Genomic DNA, 27,003 nt, shown 5'->3' with positions numbered 1-27,003 from the left:
GAGAAGAGCTCTGTGGCAAGTTATTTTGCAGGCAATTGGGACGCACGTTCTACTCTTCCCCTAGCCAGTCAGATTTTAAGAGTCTCAAGATTTTAAGAACCTAGCATGTCTATTTGTGTGATAACACATTATGTGATAGTCACCAAGAACTGAATGTAGAAAATTACTTGCTGGAAAGAGAATGTGTTTGTATATGAATCTATCTTTAGTTTGCTGGCAGCAAAAAGAAGGATTGAAGGATTTTGGACCTATTAAATGTATGCTCTAACAATGATTTATTACATCTTATCATTCAGCTGCTAAGTTTCTGCCTTGTCCCATTCCACTGCTCCCCTGCCCTCTTGCAGATAAACAAGCTGGAGGCTTGCCTCAGGCAGGCGGGGTGCTTGGATGGTAATAGGATTCAACTGAAGGAAAATGAGCACCAGATGAAAGAAGGCTGCATTACTTGGAGCTGTAAGGTATGTGTTGCTGAATGCTCAGTCTGGGATATAAATCCTTTCCCCAGTCCTATATAATGCCGTCTTGAACCAACCTGCAATGAAAAGTCAAGCACAGAGGTTAGCCTTGCCACTGTGATGGATGGAGATAATAAGAAATGTACATGTACAAGAGAGTCTGGGATTTGAGCATCAGATATGATCACAGTTAAGTGCAGGCCCGTAAAATTGGGCTAGATTGATCTATGGGTGCTTTCTAAAGGAACATATTGTGGTACAAAATCAGGATTGAGACTTAGTAGGTCCAATCCACACCACTGCTGTGTTTCCTGGATGGCCAAAACTACACATGATGCAGAAGATCCATGACTGGAGCTCCTGATGCCTTCATTTGAACATAAAAGCAAATCCAGGGAAGCACTGGCATTGGGGAAGTTGCTTTATCCTCTTTCCCCTGTACTGTTTTCCCAATTCAAGTTTTTCCTCTTCCAGCTAGTTTATCCAGATGATCATTCTGTACCCATATTTCCCCCTTGGTGAAATACAGATGCTTTTTGGTGGTGGTGGTGGGTGGCTCTCACGTGAGAAAGCAGCAAGGGGGGAAAGAGTTGATTATCCCACTTCCCAAAGTGGCTTTGCTACAGTCAGAACTGAAACTCACTGCATCTGCTTTCAAGCACAAACAAAAAGGATGTTTAGCTGGGCATGTTTAGCCTCGAGAAGAGGAGGTTAAGGGGTGATATGATAGCCATGTTCAAATATATAAAAGGATGTCACATAGAGGAGGGAGAAAGGTTGTTTTCTGCTGCTCCAGAGAAGCGGACACGGAGCAATGGATCCAAACTAAAAGAAAGAAGATTCCACCTAAACATTAGGAAGAACTTCCTGACAGTAAGAGCTGTTCGACAGTGGAATTTGCTGCCAAGGAGTGTGGTGGAGTCTCCTACTTTGGAGGTCTTTAAGCAGAGGCTTGACAACCATATGTCAGGAGTGCTCTGATGGTGTTTCCTGCTTGGCAGGGGGTTGGACTCGATGGCCCTTGTGGTCTCTTCCAACTCTATGATTCTATGATTCTATGAGTCAGTTCTGATGACAGATCTCCCACCCCATTTTATATGCAGTTTGGCCTTTAGAGACCCCAGTATTAGGCAACTAATTTTAACAAGACCCATAAGTTGAAATCTGCAGAGATTCAAGGGCCAGCAACAACAAACTCCATTCCTTGGAGGGTCATGGCTTTAGCTGCTTTCTCTCCTGTGAGAAAAGGCAGCCCAGGAGTGAGAAAAGTTCTATCTCCAACCTATTCAGCTCGCTCTCGTGCAATCTGTGCAGTGGCAAGAACCAGTTGAGAAGTAAGTGGAGGGCTCTGCTAAAGTCTCTGCTGGTGTTCATGCTAGGAAGGAGATGACTAAAGATCTCTTGACCTGCATCTCAGCTCAAATGGGAAAGGAGATGATTCTGGTGCACAACAAGGGGGAAAGACCCTTGGATAAGCAGCAGTGTTGGGGGAAGATTGGGCTTATCTCTCTTTAAAATAGAATATAGTCCAGTGGCAGAGAAGCTGCTTTGCACACAGAAGGTCTAAGGTTCAGTTCCCAGAATCGCCAGGTAGGGCTTAGAGAGATCCCAGTCTGAAACCCTAGAGAGTTGCTGATAAGTAATGGTAGACAGATGGATAGATGCACCAGTTGCCCTTAGTATAAGACATCTTTCTATGCTGCTAAGCCACTATGACGCTGTGCTTAAAAACAACTATAAGTGGGTGCATTCTGTCTTTTCTTGGACATGCTCAAGGAAGCCATGGAGGCGTTTGTTTGCAACTAGATAAAGTCTGAGCATTTTGACCACAACTGGATGCCTTCATCTGCCCCAGCTGCAACAAAACATGTCTCTTTTGCATCAGTCTCTACAGCCGCAGCAAGCGCTGCAACCTTCCAACAGTTTGACTTCACCCCCAAAGATGCTCTCCTCCATTGTCTCCCGAGACAGACAGATGCCAACAACCAAGCTATAAAGTCTGAGCATTTTGACCATGTCAGGGCACTGAAAACTGACCTGCTAATTGATGTAAGTCTGTTTTTTAAAAAACTTGATTAGAAAATGATTAATTAGCAAGGGACTCCTGCAAGGGGAGAGGTTTTGGCTATGAGCCTTCTAATTAACCTCTGGAGCCTTTTGGACATGGCGTACAACTATGAAAAGGATCATTTATTTGTGTGTCCTAGGCAGGTCAATGCCCTTTTATCAGATTCCCAATGGGTACAGGTGAGACGTCACTCCAGTACTCTGTAGGTGGTACCTTCTATTTAATGTGCCGGAAAATTCCACGGTAAGGAATATTGCAACGGTAGTGTCATATATCTCTCTGAAAGGAGGACACATTAATATCTTCACTTCGCCTTTCAGTGGAGCCAAATAACCTGAACTATTGAGTCATGTCCTTCAACAGAATAAAAACATCTCACAAAGAACCAAGGTTTGTGCTTTCTACTTTGCAAGAACAACAGTGCTACTAACAACACAGTCATCTGCTTTCTAAAAATATTTATTTAGAGGGCTGGATTGCAAACAAAAAAACTTCAGTGTCATTGACAAACAACAAAGAACTTGCACTAAGAGTTTTAACATTTAAAAAGACAAATGGCCAAATTAATCTAGTCACTCTCTTTGGGGTATTGTTTTGTGCAGAGCAGGCACAGTCAATAATTTTCAACATTGTTCGGTTTGTCATTGGAGCTCTGAAAAATCTGTAAAAACCCACAAGATTGCTTCACTTCATAATGGCTTCTTTTCTGATATTTGACTTTTGAATTCATCTAAGCTATTCATCTGGGCAGGACATTCTTTCAAAGCTCAGGTTTCAGCATATAAATAAAGGGTTTCATTGAAATACAATGTTTGTATGAAGGCATTCCTTAAAATAGCATTGCATTGCACCAAGGAAAAATGGTTTTAGAAAGATGTGAATGAGGATGTGAGTAATAAGGTTTGATGTTTTCTTGTAAGTGTTCGCTCCCACCCCATCCCCTTAAAGATGATGTTTGGCTATCTTTTAGAAGAGATATGTCTGAGTCAATGATAGCTTTATTCATCCAGAGTTTCAATTATATGTGAATGTCCTGTGTAGTGCTGCTCTTGAACATCTCTTAATCCTGGTCATGATCAAAAGGAACACACACCATCAAATTTTTTTTTTAGAGTATTCCACTCAGTGAGAAATTCGGAAATGTTTTTTTCCAAATTTCCAAGAACCTGGGGATTTGTTTTACAGATGGGTAGCCGTGTTGGTCTGCCATAGTCAAAATAAAAAAATTTCTTCCTGTAGCACCTTAAAGACCAACTAAGTTAGTTCTTGGTATAAGCTTTCGTGTGCATGCACACTTCTTCAGATACACTGAAACAGAAGTTGCCAGATCCTTCTATATAGTGAGAAGGTGGGGAGGGGTATTACTCAGAAGGGTGGTGGGAATCGGAGATTGGCAGATAGCTGAGATGAGCCTGATGAGCCTGTTGACGACTCTTAACGACTGTAGTAGGTCTTACAGGAAAAGGCAAGGGGTGAGAAGGTGAGAAGTGGCTTAGTCATGTATAATGAGATAAGAATCCAATGTCTCTGTTCAGACCAGGTGTCTCCATTGTTTTAAGTTTGGTAATGAGTTGCAATTCAGCAGCTTCTCTTTCCAGTCTGTTTCTGAAATTCCTTTGTAGTAAAACAGCTACTTTGAGATCTTGTATAGAATGTCCTGGGAGATTGAAGTGTTCTCCTACTGGTTTCTCTGTTTTGTGATTCTTGATGTCAGATTTATGTCCGTTTATTCTTTGGCGTAAGGTTTGGCCTGTTTGTCCAATATAGAGAGCTGAAGGACACTGTTGGCATTTGATGGCATACACAATGTTAGACGATGAGCAATTAAATAGTCCCGAGATGGTATGTGTGATGTTGTTGGGGCCAGTAATGGTGTTGTCCGGGTGTATGTGGCAGCAAAGTTGGCATCTGGGTTTATTGCAGGCTCTGGTGCCAGTGTCCGTGTTAAGTCTGGTTGTAGTATTATTGTGGGTTAGGAGTTGTTTAAGATTGGGTGGCTGTCTGTAGGCAATGAAAGGTCTTCCTCCCAGAGCTTGAGAAAGAGAACTGTCATTGTCCAGGAGAGGTTGTAGATCTCTGATGATGCGTTGAACTGTTTTAACTTGGGAGCTGTATGTGATGACTAGTGGTGTTCTGTTATTTTCTTTTTTGGGTCTGTCTTGCAGCAAGTTCTCTCTGGGTATCAGTCTGGCTCTGTTGATCTGTTGTCTAACTTCATCTGCTGGGTATTTTAGTTCTGAAAAGGTTTGCTGTAGATCTCTTAGGTGAGAGTCTCTGTCTGTAGAATTGGAACAGATGCGGCTGTAACGTAGTGCCTGGCTATATACAATGGACTGTTTGGTATGTTTGGGATGGTAGCTAGAGGCATGTAGATATGTTTGTCGGTCAGTTGGTTTACGGTATAAGGTGGTGTCTATGCGTCCATCCTGTATTTTTATAGTAGTGTCCAAAAAATGTATTTCTTGCATAGATTGATTCATTGTAAGGTTGATTGTGGGGTGAAAATCATTAAATTTCTGGTGAAAGGTGTCCAGGGTCTGTTGACCATGTGCCACAATCAACCTTACAACTGACCGACAAACATATCTACATGCCTCTAGCTACCATCCCAAACATACCAAACAGTCCATTGTATATAGCCAGGCACTACGTTACAGCCTCATCTGTTCCAATTCTACAGACAGAGACTCTCACCTAAGAGATCTACAGCAAACCTTTTCAGAACTAAAATACCCAGCAGATGAAGTTAGACAACAGATCATATCTGAAGAAGTGTGCATGCACACGAAAGCTTATACCAAGAACTAACTTAGTTGGTCTTTAAGGTGCTACAGGAAGAAATTTTTTTATTTTGACTGGGGATTTGTGTGTGAGACACTTTTCGAAGGACATCAGCACAATTGTTTGGTGCTGGAGTTCAGATAGATCTTTCATTCATTCACTCTTCAACTAGAAAGGTTCCCACAATGGTTTACAGATCAATAAAAATACCCTTGGGGAGTTTTCCATTTAGCACCACACTAGATGTGATATTAAATGTGTATAAGCATTTGATGTGACCTATTTTTGTTTTTTACATAGCAGCTGCCATGGAGGGGGACCATCAGGACTCAAACTCAGGGGCAGGAGGGCTTGCCCACACCATGGACTGATGTTTTCTCCAGCTCTGAAGGGTAGGACTCGAGGCAATGGCTTCAAGTTACAAGAAAAGAGATTCTGACTGAACATTCGAAAACACTTTCTGACAGTAAGAGCTTTTCGGAAGTGGAACAGACTCCCACAAGAAGTGGTGGGCTCTCCTTCCTTGGAGATTTTTAAGCAGAAAGTGAATGGCCATCTGTCATGGATGCTTTAGCTGCATCTTCCTGCATTGTAGGGGACTAGATGACCCCTGGGTCCCTTCCAACTCTATGATTCTAATTTCTAACTATGTTGGTTCCAAAGTTTCTGAAGTTTGAGCTGGTGAGAAGTGGTCAGCAATTCACAATAGGCACACAGAGAGATTGAAAATGTAAGTAGCTGAAACGTAGAAGCATTTGATAAATTACTGCAATCAACACAGGCTTTCATGTGAATCAAATACAATGGATAAATGCAACTGTTTTATAACAATTTGTTGACCCATACGAATAAAATGAGCGTCTTCTTTTGTCTCTTCCCCATTGATGTTTGTTAAATATAAAGAGAACCTGGTAAAGCATTCACAGGACTATCAGAAAAGAAAGCACAATTGCCAATAAGAAATGTGATTAGATTGCATGCCGTATCCAACTGATTGATTGTTAAATAAATGCACAGCAATTCCACCAATCTTTGGTTTGTTTAATATATGTTGTGTCTTCAGCAGATATTTATGCTCTGCTGGTCTTGGAGGTGATGAAAAAGGCTAGGCATGAACTATTGAAAACAACTACTGAATGCAAAACTGCATCAATAGCGAAAAGAACTGTTGCATTGTTGACAGTTTTGTGTTGCAGAGAGTGAGATATTGAAACTTTTCATAAAAGTAAGGCAATGGATATAGATGGGAATCTGCTGTTTCTTGAAAGGGGCCTATTCATGCTGCTAGATATTAACCAAACCAAAGCCAAAATGCTATGTAGAGAGGTTTGCATTAAGTTTGCTCAAGAGGTTTGCCTTTAGAAAATGTGGCAAAGAGAGTGTTCAAGGCTAATGGATGACTTATCCTGGAAACCCAAGCAGTGATCTCTCATGGCAGGAAGATGAAACCTGAGAGCTCAGCATCTTAGTTAGTCATTGGAGCCAACAGCATTATAAACTCCAGGTGAGCGATCTTGAACAAGCAAGATGCTTGCATAGGATCTCTCTCTGGGAGCAGAGAGAGGAAAGTTACTGAACTGCATTGAGGATTTAAAGAATACAGAATCACATTGTTTGCTTGTTTAAAAGCAATGTATTATTTTTTATTTTGCAACATTTAATTGTAACTGTTTTAAGACTGTTTCCAGTAAAGTTTTGCAGTTGTTTGTTATGATGGAGAACATTCATTTCTGCTCTGCAGAAAGTGCAGACCAGGGATTCTGCTTGCAACAACTCTAACAGTGCATGCGTAATAGAAAACCAAAGAAAAGTGTTTGTGTGCTTATTTGCTAAGATATTCACTTAAATGTGCATATTTTGGTTGTGCATGTGTTCAGTAAATATCCCCATATTGAGACCTGTGTGACTAAGTTACCAGATTAATCTCCCAATATGTGCTACTGTTACTAGAGATTCTAATTCAGAAGACTCTTAAAATGTGTGAAAACCCATCTACCAAAGAAGCTCGCTCACACCGGTTAAACGTGTACAAGACTGCAGCTCAACTTTTATTATTCCACACAAAATAGAACCATAGAATTCTAGAGTTTGAAGGGACCACAAGGGTCATCTAGTCCAACGCCCTACAGTGCAGGAATCTTTCTCACCAACATGGGGATTGAACTCCTGGCCTGAGATTAAGAGTCTCAGGCTTTACCGACTGAGCCATCCCCTGCCTTCCATGATGCCTCTTTCCTTTAAACATGTGCAGAAAAATCCCCTCTGAAATGAAACACGTAATGGACTAAATGCCTGACATACAGAGAAAGCAGCACAGGGGATCTACTGCTAGGTTATGAGCACCAGGCTCATGGAAATCCTAGCTCCAAAAGGGTGAAGTAGCAGCCATTATTTTTACCTTGACCTTGTTTATCTCCTTTGACCACAGCAGCATCCTTTGTCTTTTGAAAAGCACATTACTTAGCACTATGACGCATTGACCTAAATACAGCTCTCGCATGAAAACGCAGGAGACCTTTTGCTGGCAAGCGACAGAAGTGTGTGGAAGCAGTAGATAACTTCCCCTCAGTTTATTAGGAAGAGGTCAAACCTTAATTGCTACTTCCAGCACTGTGTTAATGTAATGTATAGGACTGCACTGCTGGCCATTCTTAAAGGCCTTCCTGGCATCTGAGAACTATGACTGCACAGAGCCAAGAATCGAAGGAGGCCAACATATGGCTTTAGCATCAGCTCCATTTTCCTCAGCTTCCGATTTGTTATTTTGATTCTATGATGAATAATTCATCCCAATAAAGATAGAACTGCCAAGGGCCTTATCTGGCTTACCCATCGTATGGAGCAAAGTGGTCTCAGAGTACATCAATGAGGCAAATAATTGAAGTGGAGGGAATTTAAGTACCATACTTATTCTGAGCACCAGCAAAAATTCTGCTTTGGGAACTTACAATAATTGCAGTTAGAAGAGCATGAAGTCCTTGGTTGACTATCCAGTACTACTGTTTTCTATGGGAATTGAATGCAGAGTAATTGTTATTACTTAGTAGCCATTCAGTTATACCATTGATCCTGAAAGAACATAATTTTTCATCAAAAAAACCCTTAAGCTCTTAAGATGCCTAGCCTTTTTGTTCTTCTCCAGCCCGTTCTTAAGAGGTTCTTTTAAATAAAGCTCACTTTTGAAAATGTGCCACAAACGTGAGCTTAAGAACTTTTAAAAATTTGACCTGGTAATGAACATGGGACTTTTAGTTTTGTCAGAAATATGACAGAGACCTGTGTCAGATGAAGTACAAAACAGATCCCTTTCTTTGTGTAAATGTTTACAGCTTTATACGGTTAATTCATAGGAAAGCACCAATACTGCATCAGTCGTTTAGAGTAGTGGTCTCCAACCAGTGGTCCGCGGACTGCAGGGGTGTATGTAACCCACCCAGGGGGTTTGTGGCACCAGTTACATAACAAAAACTACCACAGAGTTACCAACATTTTCAAAAGTAGGGGGTCCATGGACTGGCTTTTGAAAAGCAGGGGGTCTGCAGTATTTACCTAATCGGGAGCAGCTGCTCTGGAGGATGTGATTGACGCATCACAATGAGGGTCCTATTTTGGATGTCATGTGTGTCAGAGCTGTGGGTGTCTCTCCTCACCACAGATGCCACGGGAGCCTCTTGACGTTTTTATAGTCTTTATTTACAATATTTACAATGGGTCATTAGCACACCGTTCATCCATCAGAGTCACTCAGTTCAGATCTCTGCTGAGGCCTGCATTTGCCTTTCCAACAGCTCATAAAATGGCGAAGTTTCTCACCCCGTCGTTCTACCCTCCTCTTTACCACACGCCTCTTGAGGTGGCTATAAACCTCCCCCAGATTCTGAGCCTGATCTTAACCCAATCTCTCTCTCTTTGTTGCCTCCCTCCCCCTTGGGCACCTCGTCCACATCTTCCGCTCCCAGGCTTCCCCCTCCCTCTGGGGAACATGAGACCTCTGGTTCATCCCTGACAATGTGCCTGTTTTCGTTGGGTAGGAATTCAACGTAGTTCTAAGTGGGGTATGCGTGCCAGGTCTGCTTGAGCAATGGGACTTCCTCCACTCTCTTCCCCCATGAGTCCCCACACAGTCCCTAAACCAATTATGGGGCTTTCCCCAACCCCTCAGAGAAAATTTAGAGGGCACAAGTAGCACATGGGAGGAGGGGATAGAGGAAAATCCTGCTGTGCAAGTGGAAGAATGGTTTTTTAAAATTGTAGAATTTTTCAGCATAACCATAGTTTGAAAAAGGAATGTGTTTATTTTAATAATGGGGTCAGCAACATGGTGCCCTTGAAAATGTCCCATGATTTGTGCTGTGCAGTCTATCAATGTAAGCTTTAATTTCTGCATCAAATAATGCTAGTTAGAGGTTCTATTTTGATACGACTGGCTTTTACTCAGACCTAGAGATGGGGAAGGAATTTGATTCAGTTCATTATACTCAAATCTCACTTTCAGAAATGATGGGAAAACCAAAACACATCCTTCCTTCAAAATGGGTCTTTCTCTGAATTTTGCAATGCAGTTCTCCAGCCAAAATGTACAAAAATGTCTATAGATACTGTGGTAATGTATCCATATAAATGCACATATTGGTGGAAATAACATACCAAAATGCATTATTTATGGGGAAATTGCCTTGCAAAGATGTGTACATTAGGCAAAATGTAATACAGCATATGCAGAGTAGAAGAAATTCACATTAAAATGGTGAATTTTCATGAGGGCTTCTTATTTTTAGGTGCAAAGTAATGCGGAAATGTGGAGAACTGAATCTAAGATTAGAAAAATGAGCAACTGAAAAGAATGTCTCTTTCTGTCTATTGTGGGACTAATGGGAAGGAGGGAAGCAACCCAATGGCAGTTTCTCAAAATTCCAAATGTACCCAAGGCACCACCCCCCTAAGTTTGATGATCCTTGGTTTAATCCATGACTCATGAGGCCCATAATAATTTTAGTATATGTGTGATTGTGTGTGCATTTCTTTCGATTTTTGCTTAAAACTCTGTAGACCGTGGCAAATTTTAATCCTCACAGTCCCCCCAACAAATAAACCATTAAATATTCATTAACTGGAGCACTTAATTTCTCCTGTCTCATTATAGAAAAAGAGAAAAACAAGCAATTGATTTCTCTGAGGAAATTCAAGTAAACATTATTTTAATGTATGGATGACAATGAAATGGGGTATGTAAAATTAGAAAGACGAGCAATTAAATCCGAGAGCAAACTTAATGAATGTTTGGTAGTGGCCAGACATTGCCTCTGAGTGCCAAGATAAAACCAGATGAAATTTTGCTAGATTAGATGTTGTTTGCAACATTGGAGTCGTTGGATTCCAACACAGCAACCAGCAAGTAACATCCTTGAAAACTGACCTTTTAAGTAACCTGACTAGTGATGTCATGAGAAATCAAGTCGTGTCTGTGAGTAGAATCAGGACAAGAAGCATAGCCCATGTTGATCAGACTGCCCTCTGTGCCCTTGATTTTGCTCCTATACGCTTCAACACTTGATGTGCCATTCCTTGGTCACACACTGACAGAATACCTCAGACATTTGTCTGAACTGGGCTAGAGAAGGCACACAGTGGCAGTGCAGATTGGTTGTTTGCAGCTAGCTAGTATACATTCTCTGTCTGCCTCACAGTAGATTATTGTTCTTCCTTGGTGACAGAAAACAAAATACATTTCCTGAGGCTGTTATGTTACTGACAGGCACTTGCTTGTGCTATGTGCAGACACTTGAGCTTCTGACTGAGAATGCAAGATGTAGATTTATAGGATGTGTAAAAGAGAGAAGGTTTCGGCTGGATTCCAGCTTCACTGTGAACATTATTTTTTATTGTTGTTATAAAAGGAATATTATAAAATGTTAGCAACATGAGGACCTATGCTGTTTTGATGGAAGTAACATTGACTGGAAAAGTAGATGTGACATCCCTAAACCTTTTGGAAGAGGAGATTTCAAGGGTACCATTTGGGCTGGGTTTTATTTTAATCGCTGCTTCTTCTCTGTGCTGCACCATTTCATTTCCCCCTTTCAGCTTGACCTAGTTGACATCTGCAGCAGACACTTTATCAAAGACCAGATCACAAGAGACACACAAAATGGTGCCAGGAAGTCTGAGCCAATATCACATCTTTCTCTGTGGCAACACAGATGGAAGGCCTGGCATAAGTTCATTTGAAACAGAGGGTTTGAAACACTCTATGGGAAATTTGCCAGAGTCTCAATCTTGTGTTGGACAGTGCAGTAAATGTTCTCAGAGTTTAGTGTTTATGTGCTCTGACATATTGCTCATCTGACAAGCATCCCTGCATAAAGCCTACAGGTTTCAGAATATGTTAGTCTCTGGAACCTAAATATTGCATTCATTACCATAATCATGATGCAATTCATACATTTTGGAACCCAAATATCATTACCATCACCATAATCATTCGTAATTCCTACATAAACCTGCTTTAAAACAGCCATATGCTATCAGTTCCATATTCCAAAATTGTGGAGGCTAGTTATGGCCCTTTCGGGATTCAGGCAGAGGTGAGGCATACAGTGCCAGAACTGCATTTTTTTTGCTGAAGGAGGCATAACTCAGCACTGCCACCCCACTCTCCCTGACTGTGAACTACGAAAGATGAATTCTTTAAAGTGCTGACTGATGCCTTTCAAAGTTCCTCCAAATACTAATTGCCACCCCACCCCCTAAGCATTGGCAAAACATCTTCTGAAAGCACCTTGCCTCAAGGTAGATGGATGGATGGTGGATTTTTCCCTTAAATGCAATGACATGGTTAAAATCACATCTAGCCTGGCATTTCAATGAGGGCTGGACTCATCAATGATCCAATTCAATAAAAGGCTTCATAAAATAAGTATATTCTGGATATACTTTAAAATAGTCTTATTATACCACATGTTCCATGCTGATTGCTGGCATGGAAACCAGGCCTGGTAAGACTTAGCTCAAATTAAGTTCTGGTGTGTGTGTGTGTGTGAGAGAGAGAGAGATAGAGAAGCCTTCACCCACCTGGTGTCCTTTGAATCTTTTGGACCACAAATCCCATCAGCCCTATCCACCACAATGTAGCTAGAGTTGGATCTGTCATCTGAAACATCCAGAGGACACCAAGTTGATGAAAGCTGTGGTAGAGGGTGGTTGTCTCTTTCAATAAAAATTGGCAAAATTATATATAGGCCTAGTCCTGAGGGAATCGGGTAGGAGGGAGATGGGTTAAGTAGAAATGTTCAGTGTGGGTCTTATTTTCTCTGTGTGTAGCCCTCTCCAACATGCAAAGAGGCACACATGAAAAGGAGATCACATTTACTTTAAGAACCACACATCTTTAAATATGGAACAAAAATGCCCAGTGGTGCTTTAAATGGAATTGTGTTACCAAAGCCAGATGTGGTATACATCTTTCCCTAAAAGAGAGGGGGGAAATGGCCTAAAGACTATGTGCAAGGAGTCAAGGTCATCCCACATCCCAGAAATGATACTTAATCGATAGAAACAGGGAAATTTTTTTAATGGTTAACAGCTTGATATATTTCTCCTTTTCTGGCAACCCAAAGTAACCCATACTCTTAATCATGTCCCAAAGATGCCTAAGGGGGGAGTTGGTCTTTTGCAAGGGGGAAAAGCACTTTTCAAAGTGCCAAATGCTTGAGAATGGAAGAAATTGTTTCAGAGTCATTATCAATAGCTCACTCTCAAAAAGTTCATTCAGTGACCATTGCAGAGAGAAGCTCACAGGGGCAGCTGGGTCCGGCATGACCTAATGCTTTCTGAGATAGGTACAGCTACTGGAAACCAATAGAGTAATAGAGCTTAACAAAAGGGACAACTATATTCCACACTTATATGTTGATCAAGATTTTAAGGTAAAAAGCATGAAGGTGACTTGAGCCTGATCTTACTACATCGTGTGTGTGTGTGTGTGTGTGTGTGTGTGTAGGATCGAGTATGCGTGTACAGGATGGAGTGTGCATGCATTTCCTTTATTCTGTTATATCATGCACCTTTATGTAACTATCTCCAGAACACCTAGAAGCCAGTGCATCAGATTTGTTATGCTGCCAGTTGCCCCCGTTGCCAAATGTGATGCAGATGCAGTTGTGCATCTTGATATTGAGAAATATGGTGCGTGATAATGACAGAAGGGAAGATTCTCATATATTGGTACGCTACAGATTTCTCACCTACATTGGCTCAACCTGGGACTGGAGAAGCATCAAAGGCAATAATAGCAGCTTGGACTTTGTGATTGGCTGTCATTGTCATCTGGCACAGGAAGCCAGTATGCAGGTCATTGCAATCATGATTGATGGAGAACAGAACCTTTGGCACAGTCACTTTGGAAATCCTAGTGGGGGAGTTCCTGGTGATTATGTACCAGGAATAGGAGTGCAAGCACAAGTGGTTGCCTAGCAACCACATCCACTATGCTTCTTATGCTTTTCACCCTCTGAAAGTGGCAAAAGAGCTGGATCCCTCATATTCACTGAAATAATTTGAGGACCACCTTTTAAAAGTGCATATTTTGGAGGTGAAAGTGAAAAGAGAGTGTGTGGGTGTTCTGGAGTAGCTGTGCACCAGCAACGGTGGCTCAAAGCTCTTGGCATTATGCCAGCACCAAGTACCCAAATTGATGTCCAGGAATTAAGGGACTTGTTCCATTCTACTATTGAACTCCTGATATCCTGCTGTACATTTTGCAAAAAAAATCTGTTAAACAGACTTTGATCTTAAGATCAATCTCCGAGGTCAAGATACAGCATTATAGATTCTTTCTATACGTTTGCCAAAGGTTGTGCATTTTGTGTTTCCTTATGTTTTGATGAATTGTATTTCGTTCCCCTGTTTTAATTGGATTCCCACAAAAAAAAACACCATAAGGGTTGTTTTCGCATCATGCTGTACACATGTTTGTTCAAGTGGTTGACCATGTACACATGGTCCATTGAAACATCACACATGGACTGAACTGCTCAAGAATATAGATCACAGTTTGGTTGTACCATGTGTCCCTGTGCAGGATTGGGTATTGTGTTGTGTTGTGTTGTGTTGTGTTGTGTTCTACACCAGTTGTCCTAGACTGCAATTCTAAATGAATTTACTAGAGTGTAACAAAATGGGACTTCAGAGTAAACCATGAATTATGCAGCTAGAGAAGGCTCTGTAAGGCTGTAACAACTGGACTGCAATCCTATATACACTGACATGGAAGTAGATCTAGGGATTATATACATACATGCAAACATTCTTTTCAATAGGAGTCACACTGTACCATGCTAGAAGCTGTTTTTGAGACTTGTAAAGAGTCCCAGGAGCAGCTTAGAATGTGGTGCAAAGAAATATTAGTCACAGCCCCAAAAATGAAAGTCATTGGGAAAGTATGTTCATTTCCAACTATTAAGGTTAGTGTTAGTTCAAGGTTCATTTCCAGATGATTTCCATTGCTTCAAAGTTAAATGCAGAAAAGACCTTTTAAATCAACCAGGCCATCTGCCTCCCAAAGCAGATATTCCCTAATGTAAAATTACACTTTGTCCAGTGCATGTTTAATTGTCCTGAGTGATGACACTTTTACTTCTTCCTCTGGAAGATGCTCACACAAATGCTTAATAGAACACAAGGTCACTACATTTGGATATGTGGCCTTCATCTTCATCTTCTTAATATTATCAAATTACTCCCATGATATACTGAGGACCAGAAGACTCATTCTAACACAACACACCCCTAAAAAACCCCACAGTCCTTTGGCCGTTTTTGACTAGAATACTAGTGCTGTCATCAGCATACTTCTGGTGAGCTACCATATTGACAACGCCAGGGCTCTTTAACAGCCCAGATTCTGTATCTGCATAGACAGCACTATAACCCATTGCCTCCTGCAGTCCAAGTATGGGGGACATGTCCTTAGTCCTATGATTGACTGGGACTAGTATATGAGCCCAAACATGTGAGAAATCCACATGGCTTTCTTTCTGTGATTAGCACAGTTGTGTTTTAGGCGTAAAGGTGGTTCGCTTTTCTCAAAGACATGTACAATACTCTAATTTGTAGTCAGCAGCCCACACTCAGCTTTTGGTTTTTTTTTAAATAAATTTTTATTAGGATTTTCTCATTTTTTTAAGACAAACACACAAAACATAAACATACATGTCAACACTACACACAAAAACCACATATAATTTTAAAACCTTATTTTCTTAGCCACTTTCCCGGACTTCCCCCACCTCCCCTTCTTGCATCCCCATTCCAAAGTTTAGCCCAGCAAGTTCTTTATACCCAATTAAACCCTTGTTAGTATTTTGCTTAATTCGTCTTAATTAGCCAATTTCAAACTTCTCAGTTTCATTTTAAGACTCAACCTTAACCCCTTTTTCTAAGATCGATCCACCTTCCCTTTCATGAAATTCCCAATTAGTAGAATAATTACCAAAAATATTAACAAATAAAAAAACATATAATTATAACCCTTTAGATTCTAAAGTTCTTTCCCCCCTTCCCCCGGTTTCGATCCCCAAAAATTGTCCTTCAATCTATCAGTTCTCAGCCTGGATCTATCACGTCCGAGGCCCTTAAATCTCTCTCAGTCCCTTTCAGCCGGTTTTGTTGGCAGTCCTTTATGTTGAACATCAAATCTCGGAGCATCTTTGACCCAATAGGGTCTGTATTTTTTCCAACCAGTCCTCCATATTTAAGGAAAGAGTCCGGATCCTGCTTCTTATTCTTTCTCAGCCCAAGTTTCCCAAATGTCCCAAACTTTCCAGTCTTCACCTTGATCAAATTTGTAATCCATAAGTCTTCCGGACTCCCCATAGGGAGAAATCCCCAATCTTCACTCTCCATTTCAAGCCAAATTTCTGACTTCCAAATTTTATCTTCTTTGTGTGCTAACTTAACAGGCCTCTGGTTGTTCTTTTTCAGATGCATCATTTCTGCTCCTCCTTCACATTCCTCCAAAACAGCACATATGTCTTGCTTTCCAGCTGTAGATTCTTCTTGAGTCGAGTCCACTACTTCAGCGGATGTGTTTATTTTAGAGCTTAAAGATATGAGATTCATAGACATAACATCACTCTGCTCTTGCAGTTTTCCCAGAAACTCAAACACCTTGTCCAACTCTGCTTGTAATTTTCCATCTGCAGCCATTGTTAAGTCTCAAGTCCCCTCTAGAGGGATTTTGGTTACTAAGTGTTCTTTCTCCAACAATCAGGTTATTTTGTTATTATTGCCTCTCTAATTTTAAAAGCTTACAGTCCAATGTAACAAAAGTAACCGACACAAGTAGCAAAAAACAGAATTTCCTGACTTTGACAGCTCAATTGACAGCTGTCAAACTCTGTAGATATCTTCACAGGCTCCCTCACGGGTTGCTCCCGGGTCCAGGGGGGGGGTTACACTTCCTTCTAGCGATCAGTTCTAATCCTCCAGTAATAAACTTATTGATCCAAGTCGTGAAATTAAGAATTTTATCCCGAAGTGAAAAAGACAGTCTCTCGATCTTAGTTTTTTTTAATCCTTGCTTTAAGATGTCTGCAAGGGGGGGGGAGGCGGACTTCCTTTTGGCGCTTCCCCCGGTCGTACCGAATTCAAAATAGATTTTTAATTCCAAATTCCGTATTACTCACGGGTTGTCACTTTTGGAGTCCGAATAATCAAGGAAAGAAGTCAGCGCTCTCCAGCTATGGCTTGCAGCTTCACTCCGTGGAAGAAGCGGTCTACTCACAGCACCACGCCGCTCTCCGCCACCCGCTCCTAAGCCTTGAAAAAAAGGCTTCTTTGCAGGTCGGAGGGGGCGCAAATGGTGCCCACCGAGTCACCAAGTCCACAGGCATCTGCGCCTGTGGTTTCTGAGGGTCCCCGCATCGCCGCCGCGGCAAGACCCCTCTTCCACTGAGCCGATTCCCTCCGGAGCTCGGAGGGAATCCGCCATTTGCTGTTCGCGCTAACCTGGAAGTCCCCCACACTCAGCTTTTGGAGACCTAAATCAGCCTGCTAGAGATGGGAAAGAGAAATCTATGAAGTCAAATCTATCAAATGCACACTTTTTGAAATAATGTGAGAACCAAAGTGAAGCCATTCTTCAAAATCCAGACATCCAAATTTTGTGGTGCAGTTCTTCAACCAGGCAATGTTTACAAAAATGGATTATATTAGAAAAAAAAATGCTTGCAAAAATATGTACATTAGTTGAAAATGTGTTTATTAGGAGAAAATGCCTCAGATTTTCATGAGGATTTTTTTTTTTAACCAATACTAGATAGCTCAGTTGGTTATAGTTTGGTGCTGATAATGCCAAAGTCACAGGTTCAGTAACTATACTGGATAGCTGCATATTCCTGCAGGAGGTTGAACTAGATGGTACTAATAGATTCTATGATTCTGTGAATCACAACTTGCTTCAGAAAGGTGCAGAACTGAATTTAAGATTCTTGGAAAAACTAGAAACTGAGAGAACTAGAACTGGCAGATCTATCCCTAATTCTTCTTTTAAAACCTGTTCCTTCATGTCAGTTGAGTGACTGCATTGATCAATATGTCAAAGTTGACAGCACTTACCATCTGTTTGGTGGGAGAATCCTGGCTCATCTTGCTATTATGCAAGAATATCTCAAGATCAGCATCTGAGTCCATCCACATTTTCTGGCTTTGTATTGTGTGATCCACAGGTCAGGAAACTCAGTTATAGTAAAACACAGTTGTATTTTCCACTTTAGTATCAATGGTCAACTATGAATCGAATATTGCCAATATAATTCATTATTTCCTCTTCTAGAGTTGTTATTGCCTTAAATTACTTCAAGGTTCATCTTCAAAATGTGAAGTGTTGCTTTTCTTAATGCTTCATCTCTGTTCTAGAAATCTATAAGGATTAACATGAATATTTCCATTGTAGTGAAATAAGTTTATGACAACACAAGTGCCATCCTTATTCAAACAAGGTAGAGGAGGTTAGCTATGTTCTGAGTTATTCTCATTATCTTAATTTTTACTTGATTATTCATTAGGTAGTTGTACTTCTTCAAAAGACCAGGACGAAATGTAATGGTACTTTTGATTTTATTATATATATGATTGCAGAGGTCCGCTTCTATTGACACCAGAATGAACAGAGAAATCCTCCTCCTTTCTAGTCATGCATACAATATATCACTTTTAAATGTCACCACATACTGTATATAAAACACATTCTCTTTGTGAGACTGTAAATGTATATGTGGTGGAACTGTAACATTTCAAAAATGTTTTGCAGCTGGGTTTTTCCTGAAGTCAGTAAAATCATTTGGTTTTTAGCATGAAGTTTCCTTGCTTTGAAATTTGGATGGGGATCTTAGTGACTTGGCCACAAATATTTAGTAGGGGTCATAATGTTTTTTGCAATAATGGAACTTGTACTCGAGCTGAGCCCTGTTCACTTGCTTGTGGTCATTCACAACCTCTGCAATTTGATCAGGTTCATGCAAGTGTTGGTAATAGCTAATGGAACAAATTTCTTTGCTCTTGAAAAAAATAAGGAACTGGCTAGCAACTTATTGAACCATACCATTATAATTGTGCCACCCATTTCTATGTCAAGTCCGTGGTGCTGCTAAAATGTGTATTCCATTGAACTCTGTTCAGCTGAGGTGATGATAGTCACCACTAACATTCATTGTTATGTTTCTGTTCCTGTCTCCTGATCTTATGTGTGGGCGAGGGTGGGGGGGAGATGTATTGCTTAATCTGGGGTAGCACTCTCTCGCTCTCTCGCTCTCTCGCTCTCTCGCTCTCTCTCTGCAAAGGTCTTACAGAGACACACACACTTTGCCATGAAGTAAAAAATGTTGTTGCTTTCACTAATGGCTGACATTAAAAAAAATACCATCTGTGTATTTTACCAGGTTAGTCAGTCATCCATTCTATTCAGCAGTAAGTCCCATTTAAATTAGTTGTGCTTACTCTCAGGTAAGTCAAGTTAGGAATCCAGCCTTACTGCATTTTTTAAAAAAGCTACTGCTATGTATTACAGAAAAAATCAACCACCTCTCTTCTCTGCTCCTCTTTACTATTTTATAGCATGCCTTGATACCAAATTAGGAAATAAAATTTACAATAATAATTTAAAAGATATGGGACTGTGTCCTTGTTGGTATTACGCAATGATGAAAACAAAGACTCTGCAAGACAAACAAATCACAACACCCCTAGATGGATACCTTGTGATTGTAGGAAACAATTAACAGTAAAACTGCAGATAGTGAAATCCATTGCATAAAGAGTTCTTGCAATGGAACCCGGAAAATCAAAATCAATTATGCCATTTTTGAAAAATGTGAAGGACTGAGCTGACAAGCATTTTATGAACTGTAGACTCATGAAGAAGAAATTAATGGGTACATGAATGTGAACCCCATCTCTAATACTTAGACATTTGTAGTTGTTTGCTTTACTTTTAGAAAAAGCTCATGAATTGGAAAGTAACGATCTGTTTACACTTGTTCAGTAATGCACAAGAGTATGGGATTTTGCCTTGATTGATAATTTGATTGAATGCCCATCTGACTGATGAACACAATCCATGATAGATGGTTTGCATTTATTTCTTATATATCAACAATAATTATTTGGTATTATGTTTCTCAAGTTAACAGAAAACATTTGGGAAGGACTTGAAAACACTTTGTGGTTGTTTTTTTAATTTGTGGAGTCCCCCCCAATGGACCGCTCCATTGAAAAGTTCTCATCTAACTTCTGGACACAAAGAACCAACTTAACAATGCAAATATAAATATGCAACTCATATTGGAAAAATGAGTTTTACTCTCCCATAGACAGCATTGAGCCAACTAGGTGTCCGGACAGCTTTTCTGCAATATTATTTGCTCTCTCTGGAAACAGCTGCTATTAATCACAGACTAACTTCTGGGTGGCTGTTCTGCAAGATAAAAACCAATGCAGCTTTCCCGGAGTGGTCTGTAGCTATCAAAAAGCTAGAATCAGCTCCAAACAGGTTTATGTTTATCACATTAGTTAAATGTGTGCTGCATGTATTACCCACTGGAAAAAAACCCAGACCTAATATTAGCAAGCATGAGACTGAATTACGTACAGTAACTTCTCGGAACATACGCTTAAACAGATGCATTGAGCTCATTGAAATTCTGTGTTTTAGGAATACATGCTTGAGTGCCTCTTAACACCATCTAAAAATACATGTGATGCCTGTGTGTAAGCAAGTGCTTGACAGACCAAGCAGATGCTGTTCACTGGAGTCTGTTAACCTGTTTGCTTAACCTTTCTATTTAATTGGAAGAAATGTTTTGCTTAAAAAACAACAACCCACCACCACCCCATCTTGGTTAGGTTATGTATTGTCAATGAACCTTTCATTCAAATCAAGGGCAACCAAACATGCTTTTGCCTATACCTGCTTGCCTTAAACCTTGCCATAGCTTGTATTTCATTCATTTATGCTTTTGTTCTGTAATTGCTGGCTGACTGTTCTCATGGAGTTTAGTATTAATATTCCTGGCTGCCTGATCCATGAAATATTGCCAGAACCAAAGGCAGCAAAAATACAATTATCATGCACCATTGAAGAGGATCCACATGCAGAAATGGCCCGAGTTATTTGATGCCTGAGGTAGGAAATCCAAATGGTAACCCCAGGGCAATAATACTAATAATGATAATAATAACAACAACAACAACAACAACAACAACAACAACTACAAGTAACTTCAACAATTCACTTGACCAATCTTGCTGGGGAGGGGGGAATTAAAGGAAAAAATGCGGCTCTTGGGAGCTTTTGCGGGAGGTGGGGGAAGTGAGAGAGCCTCGCTCAGTCCCTTCCCCCACCTCCCGCAAAAGCCAGGAATAGTCGCGCGAAGCCTCCCCATGGCAGTGGGATGAAGGTTCCCCGCTGCCCTGTGGAGGCTTCCCGGGCTACCCCAGAGATGCTCGACCCAAAAAGCATTTTTATTATATATTTTTCTGATTGTGACGCAGGCTGTGAATTTGATATCATATTTCCGTAATTTCTTCCTTTGGTCTAATCGAATTGTGTAGCCTATATCTCTGGCCCACCTAATCATAACTTCCTTCACCTCTTCGTCTTTTAATTCCCATTCTAATAATAGATTATACATTTTAGATAATATCTTTTTAGGATTTTTTAATAACTCTGTAGTTTTGATTCTTCTTTACCAAATCTGGTAAGTTCCTTTGCCTTTTAATTCTCAGTATGCACTTTCTCACTCTTAAGTCCTTTTATAGAGCTTTCTGGTCACAGCTTTATTTGCCAAACATGGTGGACCTCCTTCAGCCTTATTTCGTCACTCTGTCTTTGTTATTTTCCCGTAAGAATTCCACTCTCCCTTTCTATTAATTTTTGTTATTTCATCTTCAGAAATACGGGAGTGCGTTTGTACCCACCATCTGCCATATGGAGTAACCTGGTGCTTTTCTTCTTGGTCAGGGTTGCGTCCTTCTTGCACTGAGAGCCCTGACTTCCTCCACTTAAACTGTGCTGGAATGACAGAGGATCCCTTTCTTCACTGCTTGGTGCCTTTTTCGGTCTGAGACCTCCTCTCAGACCTTTCTAGGGGTTCACGTCACCCTTACTCCCCCTTATTTCGCCCATTCACCATGACTGGGAATGCTCCACTGAGGCAGAGCGAATTCCCCGACCCACCTCTTGAGAACACCGCCTGGCTCAGATATTCAAAGCTTATCATATTCACCTCAAAATAAGCTAGGAAAAACAGTGTTGTTTTTGTTGTCATCCCCCGTCCAAATTTATACTAAATGGAGTTCTCCTTGTTGCTGGTGATAATATAATTATGATCACATTGGTTGTGTGCAAGTGATGCGGATCATTGGGGTAATAGAATCCCTGCTTGTGTAAAGTTTGGCCAACCTAGTTGCACACATATAGAATATTTCCATTGCATAGTGATGACCACTTACTGAAATACAAATACTTTTAGAAGAAGTGCTGAAATGGAGAGTAACACCAAAGGCACCAAGAGGGTCATAACAATCTCCACCAGCCTGCTATAATGTCAAGCAGACTCAAACTAAATTAAGCAACTGTTCAATTTATTTGTATTAAGACTCAAGTTCTGTCTCTTTGAAACAACTACACAGGAATCTTGAAAAGCAATATGTGCTTCTTTTCACTTCCTTTACAGTGCTTAGGTCATATATCAGTTGAAAATTAGACACCAAGCAACACATTTCCTTTTTTCATTACAGCGCTGGATATAAAAGTACTGAATGGGGCAAAGGACTGATGTTAAGAGGCATCGGCTGTGTACATATTGTGGCATAAATACTATAATGCTAGCCATTCATTAACAATGTTAATTAAATGCCTTCAAATAACCTGATTTATAATGAACAAGAATATTGAAGTATTTCTGCCCTTGCTAATTTCAGCTTATTGCATGCTATATTATTGTATATAATTAGGCAACAGCAAGAAATTATAACCTGAAATGCTTATTACTGGAAAAAGCAGAACTGATGCTATTTATATCAACTGATGTCAGTTATATCAGGAAAGAACTTGTTGAAAAGATGGTGTTAATTTAATTTTTGCTTGATTGTGAGTGTGGTCATGATACCTATCATATATTTTGCATGGTTTGCTTAACAAGTATCAACAACTGTATGCTATATTTGGATCAAGAATGATTGACAGTCAGTTTTACTCCAACAGTTTTACTCAAACTATGAACTGCTATAGCTATTTCACAGTGTGCCCAAATCCACATCAAATCCCTCCCCACTTCTGTAGGGTTAATCTCAGATCCTTTAAATAAACTAAGTTTTCACACTGCTGTGAATTCCCATTTCTAAGTTTACGAACGTTCTTATTCCTTTTACATTCCACCAACCCCAGAGACATCTCAGGAAAAGCTGATGGTTTTTTAAAAAGAAATTTGTTGTTGTTGACATTGTGCCTTGGGAACACCTGTTGGTAAGGCTTTGGGGAGCCAACTGAAGACCCAAGCAGTTCTCATTCCCCCCTATCACTGTTGTTGCATGGTAGATTTGCAGAAATGTGAAAGGGAAGGGAACAGCTTGGAAATTTTTGACTTTCTTTACAAGCCTACCCAAACTTTGATTATTATTTGTTTACAAGTCCTCTCACCTTCTTACCAAAGAATGCATGCAGCAATGGGGAATCAGTAAAGCAAAGCACAATCGAGAAAGATGGAGAAAAGAAGCAGATAGGCTAATTAGGCTGTTCACATAAACATTGCCACAAAAGAGGAAACCAACCAGCCAAAAATAGGGCACAGATTTGCATAAAGCATGCATATGCAAATTTGTAATTACGTGTGCCAATTCAGAAATAATTATTATAATTCAAATATTATAAATACAATGCAGCTCCCCATAGTAGGAAAGACTGAGGCTAGGTGCTCCTCGTTGGTCCACTGTAAATACTGGAAAGGAACTTTCTGCTTTCCCTTCTTACAGTCTTCTTCTCCAGCCGGGACCAAACAGATTGCCAGGTAAATTACAGCCCTCTGTAAAAGAGGACACTTGGCCACTCCAGTGTCAGACCAGCTAATTCTCTTTTCTCTTTCTGCCACTGAGCAAAATAACTCAATAGTTTGCTCTTTCTGTGGGTATGGGCAATGCCCAGTTTTCTCTCACCTAAACTGCATCCATAATAGCAGCAGCTTTGTTGTGGGATTTGCATGAACAGTATTGTGCTGTTAATCTGAATGTTTAAATAATCTGTGACTAACTGAGACACAGTCTTATTATTGAAATGTTTTTATTACACCAACATTTGATTCCCCGCCCAGAGTAATTGCACAGCACCATGCTATCTTAAAGCACACACCTTGTTGGTTTGAGTTTCCACCATTTTCTCTTTATTTCAACATGGCAGCTAGTGTATATGGAATTGCTTGTCGTCTGTGTGACCCAGCTGCTAAGCATTGGCGTAAACTTTTTTTTTTTTTGTGGGGCAGGGGAGAATGCACCATCTGGATAATCATAATTCTTGCTCTTTTCCTGGCAAGCTAGTTAATTGTTGGGTGTTATTCATGATGGACCTATTTATAAGGATAATTGAGGGTCAAGCTATTGATTTCTTCTCCTGTGTACCTTGGATGCCACATTTGTTGATGATTTTTTGTTTATGACTGGTTGGCCTTAGAAAGATATAAAAGACAGAAGATATACAGCATTTCCCCCCCCCTTCTTATTGAAATAAAATGTTAGCTTTGTATTTTCCTTAAGGCAACAAACATTGATGCTAAAATAACTTTTGCCTGAATAATAGCCTTATTTATAAATCAATTTTATTGGAATATTTAAATTTAAGTAAGTTTAGTTCCATCCTTGACAATTTGACCTCGCTGAATTAAGAAGAGTAAACTGGCTAAGGTCTGAGTGCTGTGGCTTAATTATTTTGTCAGTCCACCATTACTATGGTAATGAATTATTTTCATACCTAATGGGCCAATCCAAAACTTTGCTGCATCAGCAAAAAAACGTGCTTAGAATGGGATGCACTGATTGCTGTGCCAGCTAATTTCATATTGCATGACTTATTGCAGTATTGCAGCTGTATTGTTCTGGATTTGTAAACAGAGACATTGCAGCACCTGTTTAAAACTTGGGTGAAACATATTTATATTCAGTGAGTTCAGCTAGTTTAAAAAGGTGTGAACTCCAAATACTGAACTAAACTATTGTAACAAGCCACTGCGGATCCATGCAGCAGTGGTGTAGCGTGGGTTGCCAGTTGCTGGGGCCATGCAGAGGGGAGTGGGTGGGAGGAAGGGAAATGGATGGAGTATGTATGTGCCTTCAGTTGCCTAATGGCATCCGCATCGCCCAGGAGACAGCAGCTGCTGAGATAAGAAAGAAGAGTTGTTCCATTGTCTGGAGAGGTCACTTACTGGTTCATATGGGGAAGCCATTTTCAATGGAGTCCAGTAACAGAAGCACACACTGTATTGAGGCAGCATAGGGGGTTGACATTTTGTGCCCCCAACAATTTTGTGCTCAGGGCAACCACCCCGGGGAGGGGGGGTGCTATGCCACTGCCCTGCAAGGGGGGGGGAATTAGAGACTCTGGGGCCATTTGCTTAAGATGATTAAAAAAAAAGAGTCTAGTAGTGCAATCTCATAGACATAGTTTTAGAACCAACTCCCATTAAGTTCAATGCTGCAATCCTATGCTCATTTACTGATTTATGCATATGATTGCTCTATAAGAAAATGCTTGATAAAGGTTATAAAGCTATGAATAACATTTGACTGAGGAGACGGGCTAATTTATTCTCTCTGTTTAAGATTCACTCATTTCTAAGGATGATGATGATGATGATTTAATGAAATAGAAAGGTAAAATTAGAACAAGAAACAGTTTTGGAAAATTGTTATGACATGTGGAATAAAGCTATCAGGAATGAAAACACTCAAGTCCCCTGAAGCTCTTGCTTTTCTGGCTGGTGGATGGAGACAGGTTGGCCTTCGTTTTGCAATGATATGTTGGATGCTTGATCTTCTGGTGGCAGGAGCTAGAATGCCCTTCTCTCAATCTCTTCATTTCCAGAGTTTAAGATGCTGGCCTGGACTCTGTGTCCCTTACATACTGACAGTTCTGAAGAAGTGACACACAGAGGGGGTTTTTATGTGCCAGACTTTTGGATGCCTTGAAATGATTTTCTCACCCCCTGAAGCTACCAAATTACTCATTCGCACCTGCTGAATCTTAGCCATGTGAATTATAAAGCACAGTGACTTACACTCAGCTTCTCTGTGGGATAGATCCTCTCCAGTCACAAAAGAAGTTTGACTGCAGCAGGAGATATATATTAAGGTTACTTCTTTTGCATTTCCAGCCTGTAAATACAGTGATGCATGGAGGAAAATGAAGTGTAATTGGTGTTAGAAAACTAGTTGCCATCATAACATGCAAGGCTACCTGGATTGCTAATTTTATGTCTCTCAGTATTTTATGTCTATAGTGATGAGTAATTATCCATTTAAAAACAATTTGTCTTCAAAGCTGTTACAGCACATAATTAAAATCAACTCTTTTTTTACAGTCCCATCACATAGAAAAGGAATGAAATTGGAATTTTCTCCTCCTGTGAAATTTATACTGGACACCCAGCACTTTAATATAATGCCTATTCCCTGGTGGGGATGGTATTCAATAAATTTGTTCCATTAGCACAATAATTTTTGGCTGTGAAATGGAGCTTCTCTTCCCTGCATGAGACCTGTGCACACACACAAACCCTAAATCTAGTCTGAGTTTTCTATCAACCCTCTAGAAAGGTTTTTGAGGGTTCAGGACACAGGTCGGGAGAGGAGAGTGGTGGAGTTCTGTTGCGTGAAATCCTTGCATTAATGGAAGGAGGGCATTGGGTATAACCCCACTGCATTATGGGATGCAAGTCAAATGAAATAGTGGGCACAGAATAGGTTGTAGAAAAAGAAGGTTGGTAATAGCTAGGGATGAGGGAGAAATTTGATTTTCTTTACATTTTAATGCAAAATGACAAAATTTGCACTTCTTCAACCAACATGCAAACCAAACTGTTGTTATCATTTGAAATTCGCTTGTCTCTAACCTATGCATATTTTGGGGGAAAGGGCACAAGAATAAAAATGCAT

The 27,003-nt window shown here is 40.4% G+C and overlaps 1 long non-coding RNA gene across 2 annotated transcripts; it reads left to right on the top strand.

The window, feature by feature from the left end:
* LOC309539826 lies at positions 1 to 26,565 on the top strand. Of its 2 annotated transcripts, XR_014222988.1 has the most exons (5): positions 1 to 67; positions 348 to 461; positions 2,344 to 2,507; positions 2,847 to 2,916; positions 26,430 to 26,565. It is a non-coding gene; the product is annotated as an uncharacterized lncRNA (long non-coding RNA). The 2 variants fall into 2 exon arrangements; XR_014222989.1 differs by lacking the exon at positions 1 to 67 and having other exon boundaries at positions 169 to 461.
* The last annotated feature ends 438 nt before the right edge of the window (positions 26,566 to 27,003 follow it).

Source organism: Podarcis vaucheri (genome assembly GCF_965113315.1).
Source record: "Podarcis vaucheri genome assembly, chromosome: 8".
In the NCBI taxonomy this organism is placed as follows: domain Eukaryota; kingdom Metazoa; phylum Chordata; class Lepidosauria; order Squamata; family Lacertidae; genus Podarcis; species Podarcis vaucheri.
The sequence above is the reverse complement of the archived record's forward strand: the minus strand, read 5'-3'. Positions and strand labels throughout refer to the sequence as shown.